The 26145-nt window shown below is 40.8% G+C and overlaps 1 protein-coding gene and 1 non-coding gene across 2 annotated transcripts in view; both read left to right on the plus strand.

Annotated features, from left to right (window-relative positions):
- The window catches only part of Taf3 (TATA-box binding protein associated factor 3), a 159225-nt gene that overhangs the window by 76456 nt on the left and 56624 nt on the right, over window positions 1-26145 (plus strand). The window lies entirely within an intron of this gene.
- Window positions 8522-8627, plus strand: LOC118584982. Its single transcript, XR_004945137.1, has one exon. It is a non-coding gene; the product is annotated as a U6 spliceosomal RNA (small nuclear RNA).

Genomic DNA, 26145 nt, shown 5'->3' on the forward strand with positions numbered 1-26145 from the left:
CAGGCAAATTCATGAAGTTTGAGAAATACAGACTTAGTTGAAACCTAGCAGAAATGGCTTTCCCAAAATTAGATAGGTGATTTATAGCAGAACCTTAGGAGATCCTGTGTGTTCTGTACCTTTCATATGTACATACATATATACATACATACCACAGATAAGCTGCTTCTTTGTAGAGGGAGATCTGTCTCTTAGAACTTGAGAAGTATCTATTTATTAATATGAAGCCTTTCATGGTGGGTAAAATTATCAAATCTGAGTTTGGCAAAGGTCACTCTGAAGTCAGGGAAAGGTTGGCTTGAAAACTAGAAGAGACTGCAGGATAGGAACTAGTGAAGCATGTTCTGTAATAACCAGCAGAAGTCGGTAAGAACCTTTATTCTGCATTTTCACCCTGTTAAATCCACATTGCTTTTACCCTCCATTACTATCCCTTTCTGTATATCTTTAGATATATAGTTGTTGTTGTTGTTTTCCCAAAGCAAGTGTCACAATGCCAGATGTCTCCCAGAGCTAGGCATGAAGAAAATAAAGAGGGTTTGGTGTTGGGGATCCAGAACTGGAGGCACCTTTTCCTATTTGGAATAGATGGCTGCTGCTTGCCTCCGAATGCTTATTTCCAGGCAGGAGTGCAAGTTTTGCGGTGCTTAGTTTTTCATTTTTAAAATAGAAACTGAAAATTCAGTAATTAATTGAAACCTGATTTTTCTTTTTCCTTCTTTCTGGAATTCAATCTGTAGACCAGGCTGGCCTCAGATTTAGAGATTCACTTGCCTCTGCCTCCTAAGTGCTGAGATTAAAGGTGTGTGCCATCAACTCCTAGATGAAAACTGATTTTTCAGTGTTGAATTTTCCTTGAAACTTAAACAATAGCTGTTGAATGAGGTAGCCCTGAGGATTAAATGTGTTAATAAATGGAAAAGTCTTAGGCTAGTACCTTACCTCTTGTGCGTGTCTTCTGCCATAGTAGAACATAATCACCATTTCCATCCCCACTCTTAGGCCCACCTCTTTCCCCTTGGAAACACAGGTTACTGGTGGAGGGAAAATGCACAAAGCCTGTTTTATGATACTAAGCATCCCAGATACTCCTCACTGCTGGAGGCACAGAGCACATAATGACACGGAAGCTAACATAAGACATTTTTTAAGCCACAGAACCCTTTCTTCAACAAACATTGACATGGAAACCTGATATGTAAGAGAGATTAACTTGGATCTGCTCTGTTTGAAGTCGTTATGGGCAGTTGAGTCTCTACTAGAATCATTTAGGCTGCTTACGGCACAGACTTGTGGGCATAACCATGCTTTTTCAGTCATTGAGTCTGGAATGAGACTCAAGAATGTATACTTTTGATAAGTTTCCATGCTGGTGGTGATGGGGTGGTAGGAGCAGAGAGAACCACAAATGAACTACTGTGTTAGATGGTAGTAACCTTTTACTTAGAAAAAGCCAGAGACTTGGACATTTTATGTGTTAGTCACAGCTAGGGCTATATCTTCTTCCTTCAGGGCTTTTGGAGGTCTGTTGTCTGCCATGTGTTTAGTAGTATGGACCAGTGGGGAAGGTCCATTGGTCCATAGCTGGAGCTTATTGTAAATTCACATCCACAGCCCTCATTCTAAACCTCTCAGAAGATCTGGACACTTAAGAGCTGTACTTTTAAGAACTCTGTAGTTGGTTCTTATAGCTGCTGAAGTTTGGGAACTGCTAGCCTGGATGTACTCTACTCGAAAGCTTAGGAGCAGCTTAAGAAACTGCCCATGGAAAGAACCATGTCACCTCTCTCTGCCTCACAAAGCAGTCTTTCTACCAAATTTCGGTTCTTACTCTACCAGAAGCTTCCTTGACCTTCACTGTTGCTAGTGTTAAGGAGACTGTCAAGCAGTTTCAAAAGGGAAAGCAAGGGAAAGAAAGGCAGAGGCTGAAGGTCCAGCATGTGTGAGCCCTAAGCTCAGCCCTGTGACCCAGGAGGGATAGGGGTAGTGAACCCGAGGCTCACAGATTGGGCTGGACTGGCTCCAAGGAGCCACCTGTTGGTGTCTACTGTCCCCTGACTGGTGTCAGGGTCACAGGCATATGCCACTGTTGTAGGTTTTTGTATGGATTCTAGAGAGCTAATGTCCACACGCTTGCATAGCACTTTACTAACTGAGCCGTCTCCCAGCCCCAAGAAATGGAGTTGGCAGTCCTCGTTTCTTTTCTGAAATGCATCTCATTGAATCAGAGTCATGCCATATGATCTCAGGTAGCTTCAGTTAACTCTCTAAAGGTTCCTCTACTGTCTGGAGTCACATAATCCAGTCCCTGACAAACAGAAATGGATTGGGAGTGAACACGTGAAGTGTGAGAAAGGAGCTGTGTCACATGGCAACCACTTGAACTTTTGTTGGCTCCCTCTCCTGGCAGTATTTCGCTATTTCTATATTTGTCTTTTAAATGATAGAAACACAGAAATTAGAAGCTTGGCCTTTCTAAAAGCTTGTTGACATTTCATGCCATCATATTTTAGGCTTACTTTAAAACAATCCCTTTAGATAGGAAACTCACCACCTAGTTTACAAATTGTCTCTTCAAGCCTATGTGCTTCTCCCTAGTGGTTATCCATCATCTCCCTAGTGGTTACTATCCTAGCACACACTCGGCCATCCCCTGTGCCAGGGATAGTCTTCTGTTCTCTCTTCAACCAACTGATGAGTCTTGACCTCACTCTAAGTAGGACAGACATTTGTCTGCTAATATAGCCTAATAAACGAATCTGTGTTCGTCCCAAATCTCCAATCTGAGTGTAAATGTGACCTCAAGTCCAGTTATGGATGCCTAGAGAGCACAGAGGATGGGGGTCAGCTGCCACCACGAGGAGGGAGGAGATCACTAAATCCAGAATGTGCTGTCCAGCCAAACAGATGTCACAAAACAAGTGAGGATGAGAACAGAGATAGTTCAAATGAGATTTATGTGACATGCCAGCCACTTGTAGTTGCAGTTCAAGTTTAGTTACTGATTTGAAGACTTGACTAAAACATGTAATTTGGGGCTGATTTTCCTGTAAATTTGCATATGGAGTAGCTATTCAAATTATTATTAATTTTGATTGATCTGACAGTGGTGTTGGTTATATGTGCCCTTAAGGTGTCTGGGAGTACTTGCAGGTTGTGTTTGGGGTTTGTGCTAAAATGCAGTTGTAGAAAAAAGAGGAGATTGGCTGGCTCCTGTCTTCAGGCGCACTACTTAGCACGCCTCTTTGGCAAGTCCACAGAGAGAAGCAGTGTCTGTCCCATTCTCATAACTTAGACGATTTCATTCTTTTGGTGTGCAGGCTGACTTTTCATCACTAGGACAGAGTATCTGACGGAGCAGCTTGTAGGAGGAAAGGGTTAGTTTGATTTGGGGTTTTGGTGACTGCAAGTCATTCACTGGGAATATGTGCTGGAGACTTTTACATCCCATAATCTCCAAGGACCCACCCCTTCTAAAGGCTCTGTAGTCTTCAGAATAGTGCCACAAATTGGTGACTACACACTCATAATATGAACTTATAGGGGCCATTCCAGAGTTCCCTGTAGCAGTTGGTTACTCCATACAGTGTAAGTTGTGGAGAAGAGTCTTCTGTGGATTTACTGTTCCTGACCCCATGCTATGCAACTGCAGGACTGGGACTGCCACTGGGGGCCTTGTCCTCAGAACTTAGCACAAGGCGTGCGGGAAGTTATCAGTCATGCACAACAGGATAAACAAAGGCTGAGGGCAGCCCTTAGCAGGTGCTCTTGCCTGTAAGCGTAAGGACTGGGTTCAGATGCCCAACACCCATATAAAAAGTCAGTAATGGCTGTAACCTTGGCACTGGAAGAGAGACAAACCTAAGTGAATGTTCTGTGAATCTGGCCAGCCCGCCTAGCCAAAATAGCAAATTTCCAATTCAGTAAGATGATAATAAGGAAGAGAATAATAGAGAAAGACACTGTACATCCTGCTCTGGCTCCCATTTGTGCACACCTGGGCATGCACATCTACATTCTCATGTATTTGCCACATACAACATACAATGCCACATACACAAAAAGAAAAAATGAGAAAGAAGTTGACTTTAAAATGTTTGCATTTTAATGTTTCTAAAGTTGGAATTTCACTGTGATTGTTGAATCTATTATGAATGTGTGTTTTTCCTCTTATCTTGCTTGTGTGTTTTCCAGTGCAGGCCTGTTTTTCTACTTGAGAATTCATGTGCGAAACATGTTGATATCTTTAGTAGTTGGCACTTTAAAGTTTGTTGTTCAGTCATTGACATGTTGGACTTGTCTCTGTCCAGGGCCCTTCTCCTGTATCTGTGTGCCTGTCCTAAGCTTTTTGTGGAAAACTCACTGCTCTTTCCCTCACTGCCATTCATTCCAGATAGTGAATTCTTGTTAGAGGTTAGGGTGACTACTTCCCAGATTCCCAAACAACTGTATCAACCCAAGTTCATTCTGCCAGGTCATGTTTTAGCATCATGTCTTGTTAGGAGTCTAAACTGTCATTATGTCTCTTATGCCAAAAAGAGTGACTAGATTGGCAATTGTTTTGCTGTGGCTCCACCCTAACCCAGAAGTCTTTGAGCTGTATGCTTCCAAGTAAGAGTTAAGCTTGATACAAAACAGAAACTTTGCTGTCATACAGCTAGACGTTCTCCTCCCTCTTCATCTTCCTCGGGCAGTTAATATATATATTGCTTATTTTGCTCTTGTTTTTCAGTTGCATATACCTATAGAAACAATTACTTTTAAAAAGTAGCATATAAATAACCTCATGTGCCTGTCACCCTTACTCTTCAATATTGTCTGTAAATCTTTGGTTGTGCCATCAAGAACTCAATGCTGGGTATATAAGACTTGAATTAACTCTAAAAATATATTTGCCTGTATATTCACATACCTCCATGTATCCCACTTTTAGTTCACTTATAATTAATACTACATTTAATGTGTGTGTGTGTGTGTGTGTGTGTGTGTGTGTGTGTGTGTGTGTTCCTATTTAATAGAACTTTCCGGATAGTCAAACTTGTTAAGGGTGTGTTTTCCATACTGGATTTCTTAAGCATATGTGTTTAAGAGTCTTTGACAGTTGGTTTATTTCTGGTTTGGTAAGCTTGTGTTGTCGTAGAGCATGTCTCAGGGCAGCCTAGGAATGTTTCCCACTTGCTCTCAACACAGTTGCTTCTCTGTTTTGTTTACTATTAGAGACTCTGTCTTCATATAGCTTTGCAGGGACTGACCAAATAAATTTGCTTCACAGTCATTTCTCTGGCTTTCTTGAGAAACCTAAGACAGTGTGCTGTTCTAGAAGGTCCCTGAGTCAGCCCCACCTGCCGACTAGATCCATGCATGCAGCACACATTTCTTTACCGTCTTCTATGTGCATACACTTGTTTGCTGACATGATAGATAATTCAATGATGGAAACAAAGTTCTTTAACTTGAGCCTACATTTTAGTTGGGAGACAAAATCTAAAAGGAACAAAAAACAGTTGGTAGAGTTTTAAGCTCTAATAAGTAATAAGGCCGTTGATGACCAAGATGAACACCATTTCAGAGGTATCCAGGAAGAGCACGTGATATGAGAAGATGGAAGAAAGAATACAGTGTGAGAAAGTGGAGACAGTGAGTCCATATGGACTGTGCCTAAGGGCAGACCTAACAGAGAACAGAGGCTGGAGACCCAAGCTGGGTACCACCAAGAACTGGGTTATAGAATGTACTTAATGATTGTTTTTCTTCTATGTAGATGGAAGACTAGTTCACGCTTCTGGTCTCACACACACATTGTTAAGAAAAGCTTTAAGAACATTTGATTACAAATAAATGCCTGGTTCATTTTTTGGTTAGATGAGTGCTGTTTTGGTTTTATTGGGAGGGTGTGTGTGTGTGTGTGTGTGTGTGTGTGTGTGTGTGTGTGTGTGTGATTTCAATCATTGCTTATAATGTTGGGCTTTTCATGGTGTGTATTTTGTTCTGATATGTAAATGATAAAGTATTTCTAGCTATCTTATCCTAAATACAATCATACTGGTTTTTATGTAACATAAAACAAACTAGAAAATAATCTCCTAGTGTCTACTCTGTATAATTCAGAGGAACAGTTTTAAAGAATAAGTCTGCATTGAACAATGTAAATGCCGTGTCTTATTTATTTGATAGAAACTGGCATTTTAAAAGTCAGAGTGGAGATAAAAATCACAGTTAATTGTTTTCATTCTTTAAACTAGTAGGGCTAACCCTGGTAGCTTTTATATATTGCAGCTAAAACATTTTTCAAATGAAACTTCCTTCATATAAATAGTTTAAGGAAATATAACATTGCCAGCAAGGGAGACTGTTTTATCAATTTAGAAAGTTAATAAATTTGTGACAATACCATAGCTAAGAAGTCAGTCATTGCTAGTTTTCCAAATCTCAGCTCTCACTGACCTTCCACTTGAACCTAGCTGTAATGTAAACATTTTCTTGAGGTGGTTAGGGGCTGGGCCAGCCAATCTGGAGGGTATTAGTGGTATTCTCTTGGGAGGTTGGAACCCTGGGTAAGTCTCAGGAGCTCCTTTCCAGGCCAGAGGCTGTCTTCAACATTACATGTTGCTTAATTCTTCTGTGCTCTTGCTAATAATGCCTACCGTGCCTCTTGGAAATCTCATTAGTTAAAAAACGTAATTAACTTGCCTTTGAAGTGGAGGGTAAGGGCAGTCGTATTTGGAAGCGTTTCTGTCCTTTCCATGCCCGTTGCTAAAATACATAGTGAGGGATTCAGCCCACTGAAGTTGAGGTTATTACCCTTGTGTTTCAAAAAGTCTGACTTTTTAGGACTCGATTACACATCCAAAATATTTTTGTTCAAAGCAAAGCAAAGTACTGTATCAACTCCCTTTGACCCCTCAACCTCCTTTAAACCTTCTGAGGTGTACTGAGCAATGTTTTTCAAACTTCAGGTCATGACCCATTAATAGTCGTTAAATCAGTTTAGTGGGTTCAAATCTTCATTTAAAAAATTCAGTGGAATACAGCAATCATAGTAAAGGAAGGTATTGTCTCATGGTAGTTTTGTTTGACTTAGACAGGTGTGTATGTCAGTCTTTGTAGAAATGTAAAGAGGGAAGATACGTATTTGCTCTGGATGATCCTTGGAGTCTGAAAAGTCTTGATATAGAGAATATTTTTGAAAAATGATTTACAGTTTCATGTTTAAATGTTTACACTTTAATACCTTGAATTTTCAGCTACCAAGCTGATGCCAGAGTTCACTGAGTATTTTAAATGCAATTTAGAAGACAGGAATGTAAAGAAACTACATTTTAAAACTGATTCTTTTCTTATTCTGATATTATCCTGTAACCAAAAGCCAAACTAAGCAAGACTCACACTCCTCTCTTAGTTCACAAAATACTTGACAACTGTTTTTTAACACATATAAAAAGAAAATAATAAAGAGTGAAAATGTAACTATTTGGTAGTAATCTAGACATTTTATGTAAAAGATTTACATGCATTGAGAGAAACCAATGTTTCATTTAAGAATGTCATGTGAGTTAATAGATGTTTTGAAATACTCAGGCACAAAAATCACAAAAAGTTTCTTAGGCTTATGTTCAAATCCACTGTATCCCTACTTGTTTTACTTCATGTTCTTTCAAACAATGGTTTCCTCCTTCTCAGCATTCAACTTAAATAATTAAAAAAAATATTTGCCCCTTGCCCTATCAATGTCAGATTTCTCCAGCTTATAATTAAACATTTCTTCCTATTGAACATTTTTTTTCTGCTTACTAAATTAACAGTGAGCTCTATTGTTAATTCTTTAAAGTTTTAGACTAGATTTGTATTTGAGCACTGATGTTATAAGTGTTATCATTTTTACTACTACATAAAGTTAACCTCAGTTTCTCCAAACCTTTCTTCTCTGTAAGACTGATGATAATCAAGTTGTATTCCAGATGTCAACCAGATACCTGGATATCTTTTTATATCCCCAAGTCACTGCAAACCAGTGACTCAGAATGCGGGGCATGTTGTTTTCTTAAATGCTGTGGGAATAAGAGTATAACACAATGAGACTGGATTGTTGATTAAGAACAAAAACATAAAGACCAGCCAGGGAAGTGCCAGTCACGCTTAAATAATACATTCCTAAAGTAGATAGTTGGCTGTGCCTTGCTCGTGGCTTAATAGTGATTTTTAGTGTTTTGACTGCCAGCTGTCAGCTTTCCATCCTGGAATATGTAAAAAGTATTGTATTCTCAAATTGCAAAGCACTAATGCTCCTCCTCAAAATATTTGGGAAGCACTTAGGCTCGCACTTTGTCTCAGTTATGTCACTTTAAAGATACAAAAGTAGATTGAGTGCCTCACTGGGTTACCATGCGCTTTCATATCCCCCGCTTATACATTTAAACTATTTCATAACTATTTCTCTTGATGTATGGAAAACTTTGGTGGAAATCAGTCTTTTCATATTATATTAATTTTTATCTTTTTACATGACTTAACAAAAGTTGTGGTGCTGTGTCAGCAGCACATGTACTAAAATTGGACTGATACAGAGAATACTAGCATGGCCCCTGCGCAAGGATGACATGCAAATTCATGAAGCCTTCCATATTTTTAAAAAAAAGTTGTCAAACTATGAGCAACTGTATTTAAACACTGTTATGACTCAGAAATTTGAACTCAAGATGAGGAGTAGTGCTGTCTCTTGGGTATGTAGTATCATTTAAAAAGTCCTAGTAAGAAGAGGGATTGGAATTCTTGAGTGCCTTGTTTTATCTCAAATAATAGCATAAAGAGTTTGCATGGCTGTCTACATACCACTTCGTTGCACACTTTTGTGTGTGCCGTGGAAATAAACGTTCGGGGCTGACATGGAGCTTTGTTTTATCTGAATCAGAACACACGGTTTCACCATCGACATGTTCTGTAGCATCACATGCTTTAGAAAAGCTAGTGCTGGTTTTTTTTCTTCTAGTACTTGCCACATCTTCATGTTTAAAATGTCTCAAAATGAACTTCCTCCCCCCCCCCCCCCCGGCCTCAGTTTATTCTTGAAGTTAGTGTTACTGTGTTGGCTATAAGACAAACTACAACGAAAAAGGGCATTTCTTCCCTCTTGCAGTTGCTTTGATGTTCATTCTGAATTAGAGTGGCCGATGCATGATGGTAAATGTTCTGTTAAATACAAAGTGTGCTTTAAATACAAAGAAAATATTGACTTCCTTCCCTAGTTAGTTTGATTCTCTGTACAAATATCACTCACTGATCAGCTGTTATATTGGAGTAAGTGGGGAAAGAATTGAATTTTTGCCCACGAGTGACTTTATATATATATAAGAAAGGCTGCTATCTGAAGCAAGAAACTCTTATAGAGTTAACATTAGATGAAAATAGCAAAGCTGTTCATTTTTACTTCGGAAAGAAAGGAGGACTGTAAAGAAAAGGACGTTTCATGCTTAGTTCCATATTTAACAGACACAGCAGTGCGTGGACACTTGAACTGTGCAACTGACAGTGAGTGCGCTGTCATTTCTTAAAATCATCTTAAAGCATTGGCTGTTGCTAAAAAGAACCATTCAGCATCTTTACTATCACCAGGGGTAACTTTTGAAGCTACTGTGTTGTTGTTTACCAGCCCACACTTGGTGCCCAGGGATTCTGGATGTGAGAGAGAAGTGGAAAGACATCATTTTCCTTTTGGTGGAGTACACCATTTTTTTCTTTTTGCTAACCAGATGAAAAAAAATCCATTAACACAAAGCCACTGTTCTCAGATAGCGTAGTTTGATTTTACAAGACATCTGAGTAGGATAAGCCTCTTCTGTGATATAGCTGGGCTGACTTAGTCTCTGCGTTTCCCTCTCATATATGAGTTTGCAGCTCCCATGAGCTTTGCCTTCAAGACCTGTGATCTGCCCATCAAACCATAACAAACACAGAAGTCAAGTGCATAGGTCATTTACACACCTTGACCTGGGTAGTCTACCACTTTTCCTTTAACCTTTCTCAACACTAAATTCATTTCTTTAGGCAAAAATTAGGAACTCCCTGTTGGGCTGGGAGAGTAGCTCCTTGGTGGAAGGCCTGGTGGACATATGTGAGGCCCTGGGCAGTCCCAGAGCATTGTGCAAAAGAAAGGAGAGACAGTGCTGTCTGGGTAGAGAACCAGCAACCGAACAGGGATTCCTTGGATCTAGTCTTTAAAAAATATTTGTAATTTGCACATTACAGAAAAAGTAGACAATAGCTTTTTTTAAAAGACCAATGACTTTATAATCCCCATATGTATTTTTCTGGCTTTTTATGTGTGTTGCCTTATTTTTTTATCATTTGTCCTATTTTTAGTTAGTATACATATCCATATATGTACATTGTTGTACTCAAAGCAGGAGAATTCTTTGTCTCCCAGCTACCACATCACTTTTGTGTTGTCCGCCACTGAGACCTCTTTACAACCCATTGCAAAGCTGTGCTTCTGTCAGAAAGTGTGTCCTAAAAGACCCTACTTTGGAGATAATCGTGTCAATTTAGCTTTCTGATTCCTTCTCTCTCTTCTCTTTCAGGATTTTAAGAGTGAAAAGTACTTTGAAGCCTTAATGTTAAAACTGTATATAAGTAATTAACTTCTCTTGTTCAAATATATATATATATATATATATATTTAATTTACTTTGGGAGACAAAATATTGGCACCTGGAATGTTTCCTGCCAGTTTTAGGATAAGGCTCTGTTTAGTTTAGTTTAATCCTCCTGTCTTTGTCAGACTGTTTCCTGTGTGTGTTCTCTGCGTTCGTGTCGATGGGCACATGCCATGTGTGGAGGTCAGACCTCAGCTGTTGGTCCTCACCTACCAACTTATTTGAAACAGTGCATCTCGCCATTTGCCCATGTGGCTACCAGGCTAACTGGCACAAGCTTCCTATCATTCTCTTGTCTCTGCCTCCTGTCTCTCTGTAGCAGTGCTGGGATTACAGGCATACTGTGTCTGGCCTCATGTGCTTCCGAGTGTCCAAGCTCAGTGCCACACACTTGCCCATAAGTTCTCTACGTACTGAACGCAAGGTTCGCTTGTAGTTTCACCAAGTTTATCATAGTTCCTCACTTTGCTCATGTCTCAGTCGGTTGAGCAGTGTGTAATCTAGCCAAGCTTTTTTCTAAAATGAGGAACAGGTGGCTTAACCTCTTTGTGATGGATGGTCAGTGCCTATTGCATTCCCAGTTGGGCAGGAGTTACGGTCAGAATGTGGGTGGGGGTGTGAGTTGTCATCATCTCTTACCGGACAAAGGTGGAAAGAGTTGCTAGGCATCGTGAATTATAAAGAAAATTGCAGAGTGCCTGTATCGTAGCAATTAAAAAAGAACTGTTTTAGGATTCAGTAAAGTGTTTGCCTCACAAGCTCGAGGATTTGAGTTGCATGCCTAGAAACCATATTAAAAATAAAAACAAGGAAGGGAAAGTAGTACATGTTTGTAATTCTTGCTGTGGACAGACCGAGTCAGGCTCACTGCCCACCTAACATAGCCTACTGGGCTAGCTCCAGACCAGGGAGAAATCCTGTTCTGAAAAACAAGGTAGACAAACCCAAAGTTGGCCTTTAGGCTTCACACGCTTCCGTGTACATCACCACACACATGCATTTATCTGTGTATAAATGCGCACACACGCACACTCACAGACTAGCCAAGTGTGGTGGTATAGACCTTAATCTTAGCACTTTGGAGTGTGAAGTAAGAGGGTAAGAGTTCATGGTCAGCCCTGGCTACAGAGAGTGTTCGAGGCCACCCTGCACTACACTGGGACCCTGCCTCAAAATCAAATGAACAAAAAAACCTTTGATGATACAGCTTCTATAAGGACTCTTAAAATCTCAACAACTACCCATGTCAGTTGCAAAACAAAATGGCTTTTAAATTGTCTGTTGGTCTAGGTACTTTACTATTCTATTTCTGTTTTCCTTTTTTTGTTTTTTGTTTTTGGGGTTTTGTTTTGTTTTGTTTTTTGGGTTTTTTTGTGACAGGGTTTCTCTGTGTAGTTTTGGAGCCTTTCCTGAAACTCACTCTGTAGACCAGGCTGGCCTTGAACTCACAGAGATCTGCCTGCCTCTGCCTCCTGAGTGTTGGGATTAAAGGTCTGCGCCAACCACCGCCCATCCACTAACTAAAAATTTTAATCGTCTATTACATGTCAAGTTAGTAAACTATATTTTTAAACTTTTACTACTTTTTCATTATAGACAAATTAATATTATCTTGGATTTACGAGAACATTTTAGTATTAACAATATCAGAAAGAAAATTAGAATATGTTTCTATTGGGCTTAACATCACACACACCTAAGCAATGGCACTCTTCTAAATGGTGGAGACCCGAAGATAAAATGGCCTATCACCTGAAACCTTAACTAGATGAGGATGGACATACTGGCAAAAGCTGCGCCTGATGGAGAGGTAGCTGTGCTTCATCAAGTAGAAAGATGTGCTGCCCTGTGGAGAGCATCCTTCACTCTGAAGCTCTAGAACACCTTCACAGGTGATGTTACCTTCTCATCTTTGAAATTCATGAGGTCAAAATTAATTTCCAGTGATTTTGAATGACTAAGTATAGACAGGGTAGGCCTGTGAACACAAATTGTTTTATCTGTGTGCCATGGAAATTCTTATCCTCATCATCTCCATTCTCCACTCAGTTTTCCTTTTTTTCACTTCTTTTGAACTACATAGCATTGTTAGCTCATGAAAACTGGAAGCACACTGCCACTCTGTTTCTGCTGCACCCCCAGCTTCTTTCCTCTTCCCCAACAGTATCTATCTCACGCCACCAGTACTGGCTTTAGATGATGTGGTCACAGAAACTTATGTGTTGACCAAGAGCTAATTTCCAGGAAGGTGTTCCTATGACTTAACAGATAGTATGTAGAGTATCTCTAACTTATACTTTATAAAGTTCATTGCAGAGTCTTGAGACTTAGCTTACTGTTAGAATACTGTTAGAATACTTGTTTTAACGTGCACAAAGACCTAGGTTCTATCCCCAGCCCTACAGAGAAAATCACGTGCAGCCTTCCGTTTTCTGTGTTTGGTTCAATGATGCACAGCTGTAATTATAGTAGTCATGAGTCTAAGGTAGGTTTGCTCCAAGTTCAAGGTCAAACTGGTCTCCCTAGCAAGTTCTAGGCCAGCCAGGAAGGACTGCATAATGAAGTCTATCTCAGAGAAAGCACCATTACCAGATGGGTTAACACCCATCTGAAATTGTAGTCCCAGTGGATTTGATGCCCTTTTTTGGCCTCCATAGACACTGCACACACAAGGTGCACAGACATATATGCAGGCAAAACGCTCACACAATAAATGATAGATAGATAGATAGATAGATAGATAGATAGATAGACAGATAGATAGATAGATAAAACGTTTTAAAGTGTCTGCTAAGGAATCTCAGGGAAGATCTTCTGTCCTCTAAATCTGGACATTTTTTTTTGTTCAGTTTTCTTTTGATTTCTGAATTTGTAATGAAAATTACATGCTTTATTGCCTCCTGAAATTTATTTCAAAAATGGCTGGTGAAAACTTGATTCTTTTAAAAACTGTATTTGTTTGTATGTGTGTGGGTGTTTTCCCTGCACCTATGTTTGTGCACACAAGTGTGCAATGCCTGTAGAGGCCAGAAGAAGACATCAGATCTCTGGGGCTAGAATGACAGACAGCTGTGTGCCACCCTGTGGGTGCTGGGAATCAAACCTGACCCCTATGAAAGAGCACCCAGTTCTCTTTACTGCTGAGGTATCTTTCCTACCCCCCAAACTTGATTTATTTAAAAAACAAACAATCAAATAAATAAATAAATCATTCATTTGTGGGCCAAGCATGATAGTGTACATCTTTAATCCTGGCTCTTGGGAGGCAGAGGCAGGCAGATCTCTGTGAGTCTGAGGCCAATCTGGTCCACAAAGAGAGTTCTGGGCTAGTCTGGGCTACACACTGAGACCTTGTCTCAAGCAAAAAATAAAAATAAAATTTATTTATATATGCTTTAGATGTAGAAAGTGATACAATAAACACTGATTTTAAAACCTTTGACTTTCCACAATACAAAGAACCACAGAATTAGAAGCTACCATTTTGTCTATTTCCTCTGAAGTATAAATTTCAGGTAGACAGGCATTTACATCTGTTTATTCCCTGCTGTGTCCTAGGACTTAGTACTAAAGATTTGTTGAATGAGCTAATTAAAATAGTTACAGTGCAACAAACTTACTTGTATTCTGTATCAATTTATATTGTTAGACAACTGGGGGAGGGATTTGCATAAATGAATTTTATCTTTCATCAAAATGCCATTGTAATCTATTTATGAAGATGTTTTCAAATTATGTTGTAAGCTTTATTTTATTTTATAACTAGAATTAGAATAATTGCTACAATCCTCAGTGAGTCATTGAAGTTTGTAAGACTGTCCTTGGGTTCATAGCCATGTACTACTGTATGGTCAGTTTCAGTCAATATCAAGTGCAGCTCTTTCTGCTGCAGATGTTGGATATTTTTTTTTTTTTTTTTTACTCACAGATATGTAGAAAATGCCATGACATGGGCTAACTTTATCTTAGCACCTACAAATAGGTGCTTTTTGTTTTTGTTTTTGTTTTTGTTTTTGGTGTGTGTGTGTGTGTGTGTGTGTGTGTGTGTGTATGTGTGTGTGTGTGTTGTGGGGAACTTATAGTTGCTAATGATTTCTTTTTTAAAATTATTTTTATTGCATATATCTATTTAGAGAGACAGAGAGTTCATGTGCCACAGCACATGTGTGGAAATCAAGGACCGCTTTGATTCTCTCCTCTCACCCATGGGTCCCAGGCTTGGCAGCAAGTACCTTCCCATTGAGCCATCTCACCAGCCCATATTTAGTAACTTCTTTTTCAGTTAAAGAACTGATTTCTGGAATATCAAACTTTCTTGATGCCTGACTCCTGGAGAAGCAGGCATATTGTAAATTAGGTAAGCTGTGGAACTGAAGACATGTTTACGAAAAAATTTTCTTCCCCAAAGAGAATTGCTTTTCAGTGTTGTAGATTTGCTTGCACTGTGTAGAATGGCATGCTAAAGAAGAATATTTATTATGGTAAAAGCCAAATTTTCATACTTGAATTTAATGTTAACAACTATGTTTGTTCTGAAATGCACAACTGTATTTTAAGGAGGATTTTTGCCTTCTAGATTATTCTCTTTCAGCTTTTTTATTTCACTCAGGATTTAATTCTCAACACGAGAAACTGTTTTATAGAGACAAATCTTACTAAAATTAAAATTCAAGGATTTCTTCATTTGTATTAATAAGAGAGCCTTTTCTGTGTGTTGATAACTTCTAAAACATTTATTACCATCCTCACTTACAGTTAAGTGCAGCTGTGCTCTGAGCACAAGGTGTGACTCCTGGGTATTAGGCCTGTGTATGGTTTTTATCTTGGGATGGGGTGCCTGCATGAGTGTCTGTGCACCACATGCATCCTGGGGCCCTTGGAGGACGTCAGATCCCCTGGTGCTGGAGTTGAAGAGAGTTGTGAGCCGCCCAGCATGGGAGCTGGGCTCGAACTCCAGTCCTCTGACAGCAGGAACTCTTAGCAGCTGAGCCATCTGTCAGTCTTCCTCCACTCCTGCCTTGTTTTTTGAGACAGTCTCACTGGAACCTGGAACTTTCCTACTAGGCTAGACTAGCTGACCGGGAGTTCAGGAACCTGTCTCTCCCACCCCAGAACTGGGATTACAAGTGCATGCCACCTCACCTGCATTTTGATGTGAGTTCTGGAGGTCAAAATCAGAGGGAGATCTTTCTCCTTGTGTAGCAAGCTTATTACCCACTGAGACTTCTCCCCAGTCCCACAAATATTTTTGATCTGTAGTTATTGAATCCAGGGATTCAGATAACCTGTGAATACAGAAGGCTGACTATAGTTTCTCAAATTATATTTAACTGATTCCTGACCTGCGCTAGGCTTCAGATGGTCACCCTTTTTCAGCCCTGTTGCTGGATTTCAGAGAACACAATGATTTTCCTCTCCATTTGACATAGTGATCTGGAGCAAAAGATAAAATGTGTGCTCACTGTCTGTCTAGCCATGAGTGGTGTAGTTAAAGGTCTGCAGCACAGGCTCCCTCCTTTGGTTTAGTTTAAGGAAACCTTGTTCTGTAGCTCAGAGTCCATTTTATATTATGCTAGAACACTATGGGAGATGAGAAAAGTGCCTGAATAGAATAAGTACCATTTTTCAACACAGCTTAAGAAGAAGTCATATAAGAAACAGAGGAAGTCATGTTTTAATACTTTTCTAGTCAGCAATACTGTAGATGTAATTAATGCTAGCATCCACTTTTCCCCCATTACACAAATTACCATCAGAAAATAAAATGATTTTTATTTCTGTACATGTATATCAACATTTCTAGAGGGAAAAGTGTCTTTATAACTCCTACAACTTTTTCTTTCTAGAATTTATCTGCCAAATCTGAAGTGCATACAGTGACTGTACCAGGAAGAATTTGGTTTGCCTGTCTGGTCATTGCCATTGATACCCATGAGAGAGTCTCAGAGGTTAGAGGGAAGCTGCCCAGTTGATGAGTTTGGGTTGCTTTTGCTTCGTTTAGATGGTATATGTGTGACTCCTTTACCTAATAACTCATGTAGTACCAGTACTTAAGGTACCTACCTGCAAGTGCTCTTAATTTCTGAGTCATCAGAAACCAGCCCCCACAAACCCATCTTTCTGAATCTTAGGTTGTGATAACATTTGGTGATGTAAATTGATTTTAGGCAATCAGGCAATGAATTAAAATTGTGTGCTACAGTTGCTCCACAGGCATTTTAACGGCAGTCAGTGTGTATCTGGTACTGGATATGCAGAAATGGTTGTACAGTCCCTTCCTTCTCAGAGTTTGGTTGTGTGGCCTTTGGCTTCATGGAAAAGACAGAAGCATGAATGGGTTGTTTATAGTACACTGCAGTTGATGAAGCCACAGAATGTACTAGGTCTTTGAGCAGTGTGGACTGAGGTATGAATTGAGAACATATTTTCCATATACTTTATATATTCATTATTCAAGAAAATTATTTTACTCTCTCTCTTTTTTATTTTATTTATTTATTGGTTTTTCGAGACAGGGTTGCTCTGTATGGCTTTGGAGTCTGCCCTGGAACTCACTTTGTAGTCCTGGCTGGCCTCAAACTCACAGAGATCCACCTGCCTCTGCCTCCCGAGTGCTGGGATTACAGGTGTGCGCCACCACCGCCCGGCCTTATTTTACTCTCTGTGGGGATAGACAATCTCTATGGATTTGTGCTGTGGTTAGTATTTGGAAACCATGAGCATTAGAAACTTACTTAGAAACACATTCATCGTGAAGAATATAATTTATTTTTGAGGAAATAGAATAGTCAGTTATCTGAGCATTTTCTTACTAATGTCATCTCCCTTCCCTCTGCACTCTGAACTTCTTCTCTTCCCTCTGCACTCTGAACTTCTTCTCTTCCCTCTGCACTCTGAACTTCTTCTCTTCCCTCTGCACTCTGAACTTCTTCTCTTTCTCATAAAGTTTTTGTGCTTTTGGAAAGTGAAAGTACCTATTAGTCAGCATGGCCGTTCATCCTGTCTAAGAAAGGGTACAGGATAGATTTGTGCACTAAAATGGTAGCAGTTGTCACCTAGAATGGTAAACTCCTCTTCCATCTGGAAAACACAGAGCGCTTTGAGAATGGACAAACTGGCCATGCGTGCATCCTCCCTGGTGGCTAGTCCATCAGAAGCTGTAAACCTGAAGTTCTGGCTAAATATTTTCTGTGGCATATATTCAGAAGTTAAGAGACAGAGTGAAGGTGTGGGAAGGAGGAGGAGGACAGTTGATTGATTACTCATCTGTGTGTTTATGTGTCCTAAATGTGCAACCAGAATTACCAGTGAAACAAAACCGTGTGTATTCTCTAGCTCAGTGTAATCGTGAATGTAAAGAGCAGTTTATTACTGTTGTACTTTGCCCAAAGTACCAGTGTGTAACTGGCATTGGCTTAGACTGTACTTACTACTGAAGGAGCAAGACTGGAAGGGATCCCAGTTCTGTTGAAATCCTTTGCATTTGAAACTTGCTTAAAACATGGGGTGGGGTGGTTTACAGAAACCAGAATGACTGATACCTCGGAATAAGGGAGGTTGTAGTGTCTTCAGGACTGTCTTCTCCTCTTGGTAGTTGACGGTATTTACATACTGTTCCAGAAAGCATTTACTCTGAGGCTACAAACACCTCAGGTGTTTGGCTTCATACAATCCCAAAGGATACAAGTGACCGACCACATGGAAGGAATTCCAGACCACAGGTGTGTGGTAGAAGAAGCTCCAGGGCCAGGCATGCCTTACACATTTTCTCGACGTGGTGGTGCTGGGCACCTGCTGCAGGGACTGAATGTCTGATGAGTAGGCATGTGTTGTTACCAGCCCCACTGAAACCTCTCCTAGGACTAGAGAGCAGAACTGGGACCAGTATACAGTGGAGTACACTCCACTGTGAACAATGGTGACAGTAAGTGTTCTTGGTGTTTACACACACATTCACACTCACATGTACATCAGTGCTACCTACCTTTTCTAGGTCTCCAGGAATGACTCTGCTCTAATCCTCAAAGAGAGGGAAGAGATAATACATAGGAATGTCCAGCACAATTAAAATTATGAACACCCAGCAAGCCTTTCCTTTGACTATTACACATTGGAAAGAAGCACTTTTTTCTTCGCAGCATTTCTGAAATCCAGATGCTTCTCATAGTCACTGCCTGGCAGCTCTCATAACATGGCTGTCACCAGCTGCACCATGGACCAGAGTTGCAGAATGTGCATCAGTGGTTTGCAGGAGAGTCCCAGAGATATTCACTGAGCATGGAACACTGCCTTCTGACACCCTTCTGACACAGATGGATACTGTGTGGGAAAGTGTAGAATTTGGCACTCATAACTGCAGAATAGCCCAGAAGAATTAGACTTGAAAAGTTATAGGACTGTCCTATGCAGCTTATTATATTATTATTTTGTGGTTCAGGGAGTGATACCTTGAGAACCTCTAAGTAAATCTGGAAACATTGTTAAGTAGTGCACAGGCCTTGGCTCAGGGATTTTCTCTAATGGGATGTGAAATAAATGTGTCTTTTAAGAGATGGCACCTGAGGGTCAAGGAGGCTCAGTGGCCACAGCTGTCATTCCTTGGACATCTGTGATACTCTTGAGAAGTAAATGTTGCTGCTAAATGTCAAGTGTGTATGTGTGGCAGTGTGCTGACTGGCCTCAAGTGTGTGTGTGTGGCAGTGTGCTGACTGGCCTCAAGTGTGTGGCAGTGTGCTGACTGGCCTCAAGTGTGTGTGTGGCAGTGTGCTGACTGGCCTCAAGTGTGTGTGTGTGGCAGTGTGCTGACTGGCCAGTATTCTTGTTTCAGTCATTCACATAGCAGCTACTGAGAGGCAAGCATGAATTGAGAGCTGGAAGTACTCAGAAGGCAAAGCCAGTCTCTTCTTTAACAAAGCTTGTGCTCTAGAATAAAAAAATAAATAAATAAACATTACTGGCAGGTGACAGATATTGAAAAATAACATCTGGCCAGGCAGTGGTGGAGCATGCTTTTAATCCCAGCACTTAGGAGGCAGAGACAGGCAGATCTCTGTGAGTATGAGGCCAGCCTGGTCTACAGAGTGAGATCCAGGACAGACACCAAAACTACACAGAGAAATGTAGTTAGAGTTTTCCTGCCTGGCCCACAGTCAGGACAAATCTCTCTCACCTGCCAGTCCCGCAGCTGCTCAGACCCAACCAAGTAAGCACCCAGAGACTTATATAACTTATAAACTGTATGGCCGTGGCAGGCTTCTTGTTATCTACTTCTATCTTAAATTAACCCATTTCTATTAATCTATACTTTGCCACGTGGCTTGTGGCTTACCGGTGTCTTTACATGTTGCTTGTCATGGCGGTGGTGACTGGCAGTGTCTCTCTCCCCCAGCCTTCACTTTCCAGAATTCTCCTCCTCCTTGCTCTGCCTACCCTATCCTTCCTGTCTGGCTACTGGCCAATCAGCACTTTAATTACTTTAACCAATCAGATCAACACATTTGACATACAGAACATCCCACAGCAGAGAAACCCTGTCTCAAGAAACAAAAACAAAACAAGAAAAGAAAAGAAAAAAGAAAAGAAAAGAAAAGAAAAGAAAAAACAACATCTGGAGGATAGTGTCAGAGGCCTGTAATCCTGCCGTTTGGGAGGTAGAGTCGGGACAATCAGGAGTTCAAGGTTATCTTCTGCTGCATAACGAGTTTGAGGGGTGCCTTGGGTACATGAGACCTAACTCAAAGAGGAAGTGGAAGGAAGTGAAGGAGAGAGAAAAAAGAGGAACAGGAAGGGGACGGAGAAGAAGAGGGAGAAAGGTGGGGAATGAAAACAAAAGCTAGATTAAAGTGCCAGTGACTAATGGGGCTACAGTGTTCAGCTGTTCAAGAAGGTCTCTGATAAAGGAGAATGACATAGGGCCTTGGAGGAAATAAGGGTGAGGTCTCAATGTGATCACAAGTGACAAAATCATACACACTCAAAGGCCTTGAGGCTTCCATGCAACTCATTGACTGGAAGCACAGGAGAAAGGTACGACTGGACTTGAACCAGTGAGACAGGGAAAACAACACAGGAAGGTTGCTGCTACCCGCCTGACATAGTGCTGTGAGTTGGAGCTGCAGGCAGCTGCACTTCAGGAAGGAACTGGATCTTGGAAGTCACTCTGGATGCCACCTGCGAAGGCTCCCAGATGGAAGCCATAAGACCTGAGAGATGCTGGTGTCTTAGGCTAGTATGAGAGTTGTACATCAAGATGAGAATATGGCATGATCCTAACCATGGTATTGAAATTGTAAATCCAAACAAAAGACAGCAAAGTATGATGTAGTCTGTAAATGGGATAGTTGGGTCCCATCTCTTAGAAGACTTTGGGCATGCTTTTCCTGAAGGCAAACAAGCCTAGGGAGGCTAAAGTGGAAGGATCCTATGAGCCCAAGCTTCAAGATCAACCCAAGTAACACAGTAAGACCCCAAGCCAAAGAAGAAAATCAATCCTCCCTCCCTTCTCCCCTTCCCTCCTTCTTCTCTACCTTCCCCCTTCATTCTCTGTTCCTGGTTCCCTTTCTCTCTCCCCAACTTCCTCCTAATCTCCACAATATATCAGCATGTGGAACCTTTCAAAAGCTATGAAATGTCATCTCTGGGACCTTCTAGTTGAAGAGGTAAGTCAAAATTGCTGTAACAGTTTAAAGCATTATGTAATTAAGGATCAAGTATTAGTGAGTTAGAGTTGAGAAAAAGTAGAGATTTCAGTGGATTGGCATGTCGTACATACACACACCTGCAGAAAGATAAGAGCAGAGATAGGAACTGGCAATAAAAGAGCAAGAAAATGCTGGAGCTGAAAAATATTAATAAGCAAAAGAAAAAAGTTCTACAGAGGAATTTGAAGATAAAGTGAAGGAAATCTGAGCACTTACATAAAGAGAAGCCACTGGGAGATACGGTGTTAGAAAAGCACAGAACTAATTCATGTGGCCCTGTAGCCAATTAGAAGGATGACCAGGACGAGAAAACAGTGAAACCTAAGGACAGATAATTGTGCAAGAAGTAATACAAGAGAATTCTCAGAATTGAAGGATATCGAAAGAGGCTTAAAGGTACCACAGTTATAAAGATACCTTTGTAATACAAATGCAGACTAAAGCATATTGTTTATCATAATGTTACATTAGAAATAAAAATTTGGGAGCTGCAAAAGCATGACACTTCAAAAGAATATGAAGCAGTAGAGGTGGCATGGCGTGGACTGGCAGCTTGCCTTGTTCAGGTGAAGGACAACATGCACCAAAGCTCGTGTCGCAGTTGCTTTTCCGCTGCTGTGATGAACAGGTGGACACGGCAGCTATGGAGGAAGAATGTGTGTGGGCTTACAGTTCCAGAGGGGCAAGAGTCCACTGCGGCAACAGGCAGCAGGAACAGCTCATCCCTCATCCTGAGCCTCAGGCAGGAAGAAGAGGGACTGAACTAGCAGTGGCAGGAGTTTTTAAACACTCAAAGCCCACCTCCAGTGACACACTTCCTCCAACAAGGCCACACCTTCCAGCCTTTCCAACTAGGGAAGCACCACCAACTGGGAACCAACATTTCAATACCGAAGACTGCAGGGACATTTCTCTTTGAGACCAGCACAGCTGGCAGTGGGATTCTTTGTAGTGGGATTCACATACCAGTGGTCAGTGTGAAAACAAATTTAAGCAACATTGCCTGCTACTCTTAGGTAGCATAAATGAGAAGCTGTTAGTAAGTGCCTAAAATCTCTATAAACACACATGCTTACAGAAACTAGCCTAAGAGGATAGAGAGATGACTCAGCAACTAAGAGCACTGGCTGACCTTCCTAAGGACCCAGGTTCAATTCCCAGCACCCACATGGCAGCTAACAGCTGTCTGTAACTATAGTTCCACGGGATCCAACATCCTCATGCAGACATGAATGCAGATAAAACACCAATGCACATAAAATAAAATTAATTTTTTTTTAATTAAACACAAAACCTAGCCTAAAACAAAGATTCTTAGGCAATGATGAAGTTTGCTCTTGGAAGGAGATCCTTAATTTATGATGTTTACATGCTCTCCTGCTGGATAGTTTCCTGAGACAGAAAGTTTTTCTCTTCAGTATTAGTTTCCTTCCATCTCAATTTGTCAAACATCTCCACTTTCAAGAAGTCTGGTTTATCATGTATCATGCCTGAAAGAAAGCTTCAGGGCTCATACAAGGCTGCCACTGAGCTGAGATTGCTTCTCACTCAAACTGAGATTCCTGAGACACGTTATTGTAAAATTAGAAGACGTCCAAGATTAGGAGAAGGAGTGCAGTTCATGTGGTGTGAGATGGAGAGGACAGGAAGAAGACGGTGGTACCATACCATCAGAATGTTGGGTGAAGAAGTCATTTAAGCCTTAAATTCTGTATTCAGCCAAACTCTCAGGTCATGAGGTGGGAATATGGATATTTCAAACACACATTGTCTGAAAACGTTCATTTTCTAAACATGTTGATCAGAAAACTATCAGATGGTACGTTCTAAATTCAGTTGGATCTAGTGGGTATCTGAGCACCCACTATACACTTAATGTGACACCATGCATAGAATAACTGTCTTGTAAATATTTATAGATCTGAGCTAAAAAGGTCAGAAAACAAAGGTGAACCAAACACGGGCTCTGCCCTTGATAACTTTGCAGTTTTCGAGTCTGGGACAATTTGGATAAATAACTGTAAGCGTGGGTATTCTCAGAAAGTTGGAGGCTGCTGTGGAGATTTACATTGGTGACAGTCCAGATCTGGCTGGAAGGGGGCTTCATGAGGGAACTATTTGGGATATTTCTCATAAAACAAACCAAGCTTTCATTCATAAGCAGGTATGGAAAGGAAAACATTGTAGCCAATACAAATTGTAATTAGAATGTAATGGAAAACTCAAGACATTAAGTAACTCAGGGAGTGAAGGGGAGCTGGGGAAGAAAAGGATGAAAGTCAAGTTTAGGCTCCAATATTGGGCTTTGTGAGGTTCCCCTTTGCTCCCTAGGCAGAACAGGAGTTACTAGGAGACAACCCGGAGAAGCTGCTTCTGGAGAAACTTACAGACTGGCTGTGTTTTGCCTACTAGATGGAATCATTGCTGGAGTTAATGTGTTTTCTCTCTCTGGCACCTTCTTGATTGCTTGGTATGGATATAAATACAATAAATATTTGTTGTGTTGAACTTCAGATAAACACACTATTAGAGAAGTCAAGAAAAGAGGATGGGTAATCCAGTACTTGTTAGCTAGAAAACAAGCAGAATGTTGAGTTGCTATTAGAAACGAGAGCCAAGGGCAGTGACAGATACACACCTTTGTAATCCCAGCTCTTGGAGGCTGAAGTGGGAGAGTCAGGAGTTTAAGGCCAGCCTGGAGTCTGGAGTACATGAAACATAGAGGGATGGGGTACATGATGTGAACATGGGATCCTATTACTCAAGGAATCTGAGGCAAGATGACCAGAGTTTCGAACAGAGCAAAGAAAAGAGGAAGAAGGGAGGGAGGAGATACATGACAGAGACCATGGGAAAGCATTTCAGGCAGGGGCTGGGGTAGGAGCAATAATCCAAAGTTTAAGAGTGGATGGGTGATGAAGTCACCAGGTCAGTGTGACCCTTGAACAGTGTGACCATAGCTAAAGTGCGTCTTCCCCTCTGATCGTCACATTGTATTCCTAGTGTCCAGGGTCTCCTTCCTGCTTCACTGATGTTCAAGTGGTCCTGAATACCTTTCCTTATGGCTATGTTCATCGGGTCTGAAAAATAGCAAATTCTCCAATAGTCACTGGAAATGATTAGTGTGAGGAGAACTCACTGTGTATGTGAGCTAGACAGCAGTGTTGAAGGGAAGCAGAGGGTTGAATAAAGTGGCTGAGTTTTCCAGCTGTGGGTGCTAAAAGCATTGAGTATGTGTGTGAACAGCAGAGGAGACGGACACTACTGTGTCCGGGCCAGCACTGTGCTCCTACTTTCTTAAACCGAGTAAAATATCACTCTGGAGCACTTTGGGGGGGGGGGGGGCGGTTAATTAGTTCATTTCAATTACTTCTTGTCATTTCCCCCCAAAGTGTCAAATTTAATACAGCTTCAAGGAATATTTGTTTTGAGGTTAATTTCTTGCTCCACAAGTAGGGTGTCATGTGCTTCTACTTCATTGATATTTCAGGAGGTGACAGGTTGACATTTTCATTAAGTTCTATAATGTTCTATTAGTTATGTTCTTAAAACTAGTAATTCTGATTTGGAGAAATCTCTCCGAGGGTCCAGGGGAAAGAGTCAATCCAGCAGTCACCCGTGACAGTATATAAATTTCCTTGGTAGCTTTCAGTGGGTTTCCTGTATAGAATGTGCAGATAAATACTGCTTATCTGAAGAGATACTCAAGGTAAATATTTATGAAATAAACTTTAACCCATGTGCCTGAATTAAATTTCACTGGCATATGTGTAGGAATTCTCTCAAATAGTTAATGGTTCTTTTTTTTTTTTTTAAACATGAGAATTATATTTTTTTAGCCAAAATATTTAAAGTGTACTTCTGGTACTATGTGACACTGCTTGAGCAGTAATGACCCTGCCATCAGGCTCCCTGGTGACTGCAAATACAAAACAGCAATCTTCTGATTTTACTTTCTAAAAGTAAAATTGCTGCGCTTTCTCAGAGGAAGCCAACCTGTCCCGGCTTCTTGTTGCCCGAGAGAACCCTGGGCCAGGTCCGTGTCAGGCTTAGGCTGCAAACCCAGATTCCCAGAACTTGGGTGACTGTGGGGTATGTGCACCCGCCTCGGGCTGGCCCCCGTGTTCTGTTATGTTCATCATAATTTCATAGGAGGTACAGATTCTAAAACCAGTGTTTTAGTAGGCAAGGCATCTGGGTAGGGTTTTTGTTTGTTGGTTTTTAGTTTTGTGTCTTTAATGTGTCTCTGCATTTGTAAATCTCAGCAGTTGTCCCTTCACTTCTAGTGCTGCAATAAAATAGCCTGCTAAAAGTCAACGTGGAAGGGAAAGGGTTTGTTTTAGCTCACACTTCCGGGTCGTAGTCCATCATATGGGGAATCCAAATAAGCAGGAACTTAAAAAGAGCTGTTAACATCACACCCATAGGCAGAAATTGAAAGAAACACACACACACACACACACACACACACACACACACATGCTTCTTGCTTGCTTGCTTGTATTCAACTCAATTTTTCCATTCTTACACTGTTCAGGACTTCCTACCTGGGGAATATGCCACCCACAATGGGCTAGGTCTTCCCTAGTTAATGTCAATTCTTCCTTAGTTAGTATCAGTTAACTAAGACACTCCCCAATAGACATACCCTGTACATATGGCATTACATTTTACAGGCCCATCAGGAAGATAGTTCTGGTACTACACAAGGCAGTATCATAACCCAGTGTGGATTATACCTCATTGATACCATCTATACAGATGATTCTAGGTTGTGTCAAGTTGACAATCAAAGC

This window comes from Onychomys torridus, chromosome 5 (genome assembly GCF_903995425.1).
Source record: "Onychomys torridus chromosome 5, mOncTor1.1, whole genome shotgun sequence".
In the NCBI taxonomy this organism is placed as follows: domain Eukaryota; kingdom Metazoa; phylum Chordata; class Mammalia; order Rodentia; family Cricetidae; genus Onychomys; species Onychomys torridus.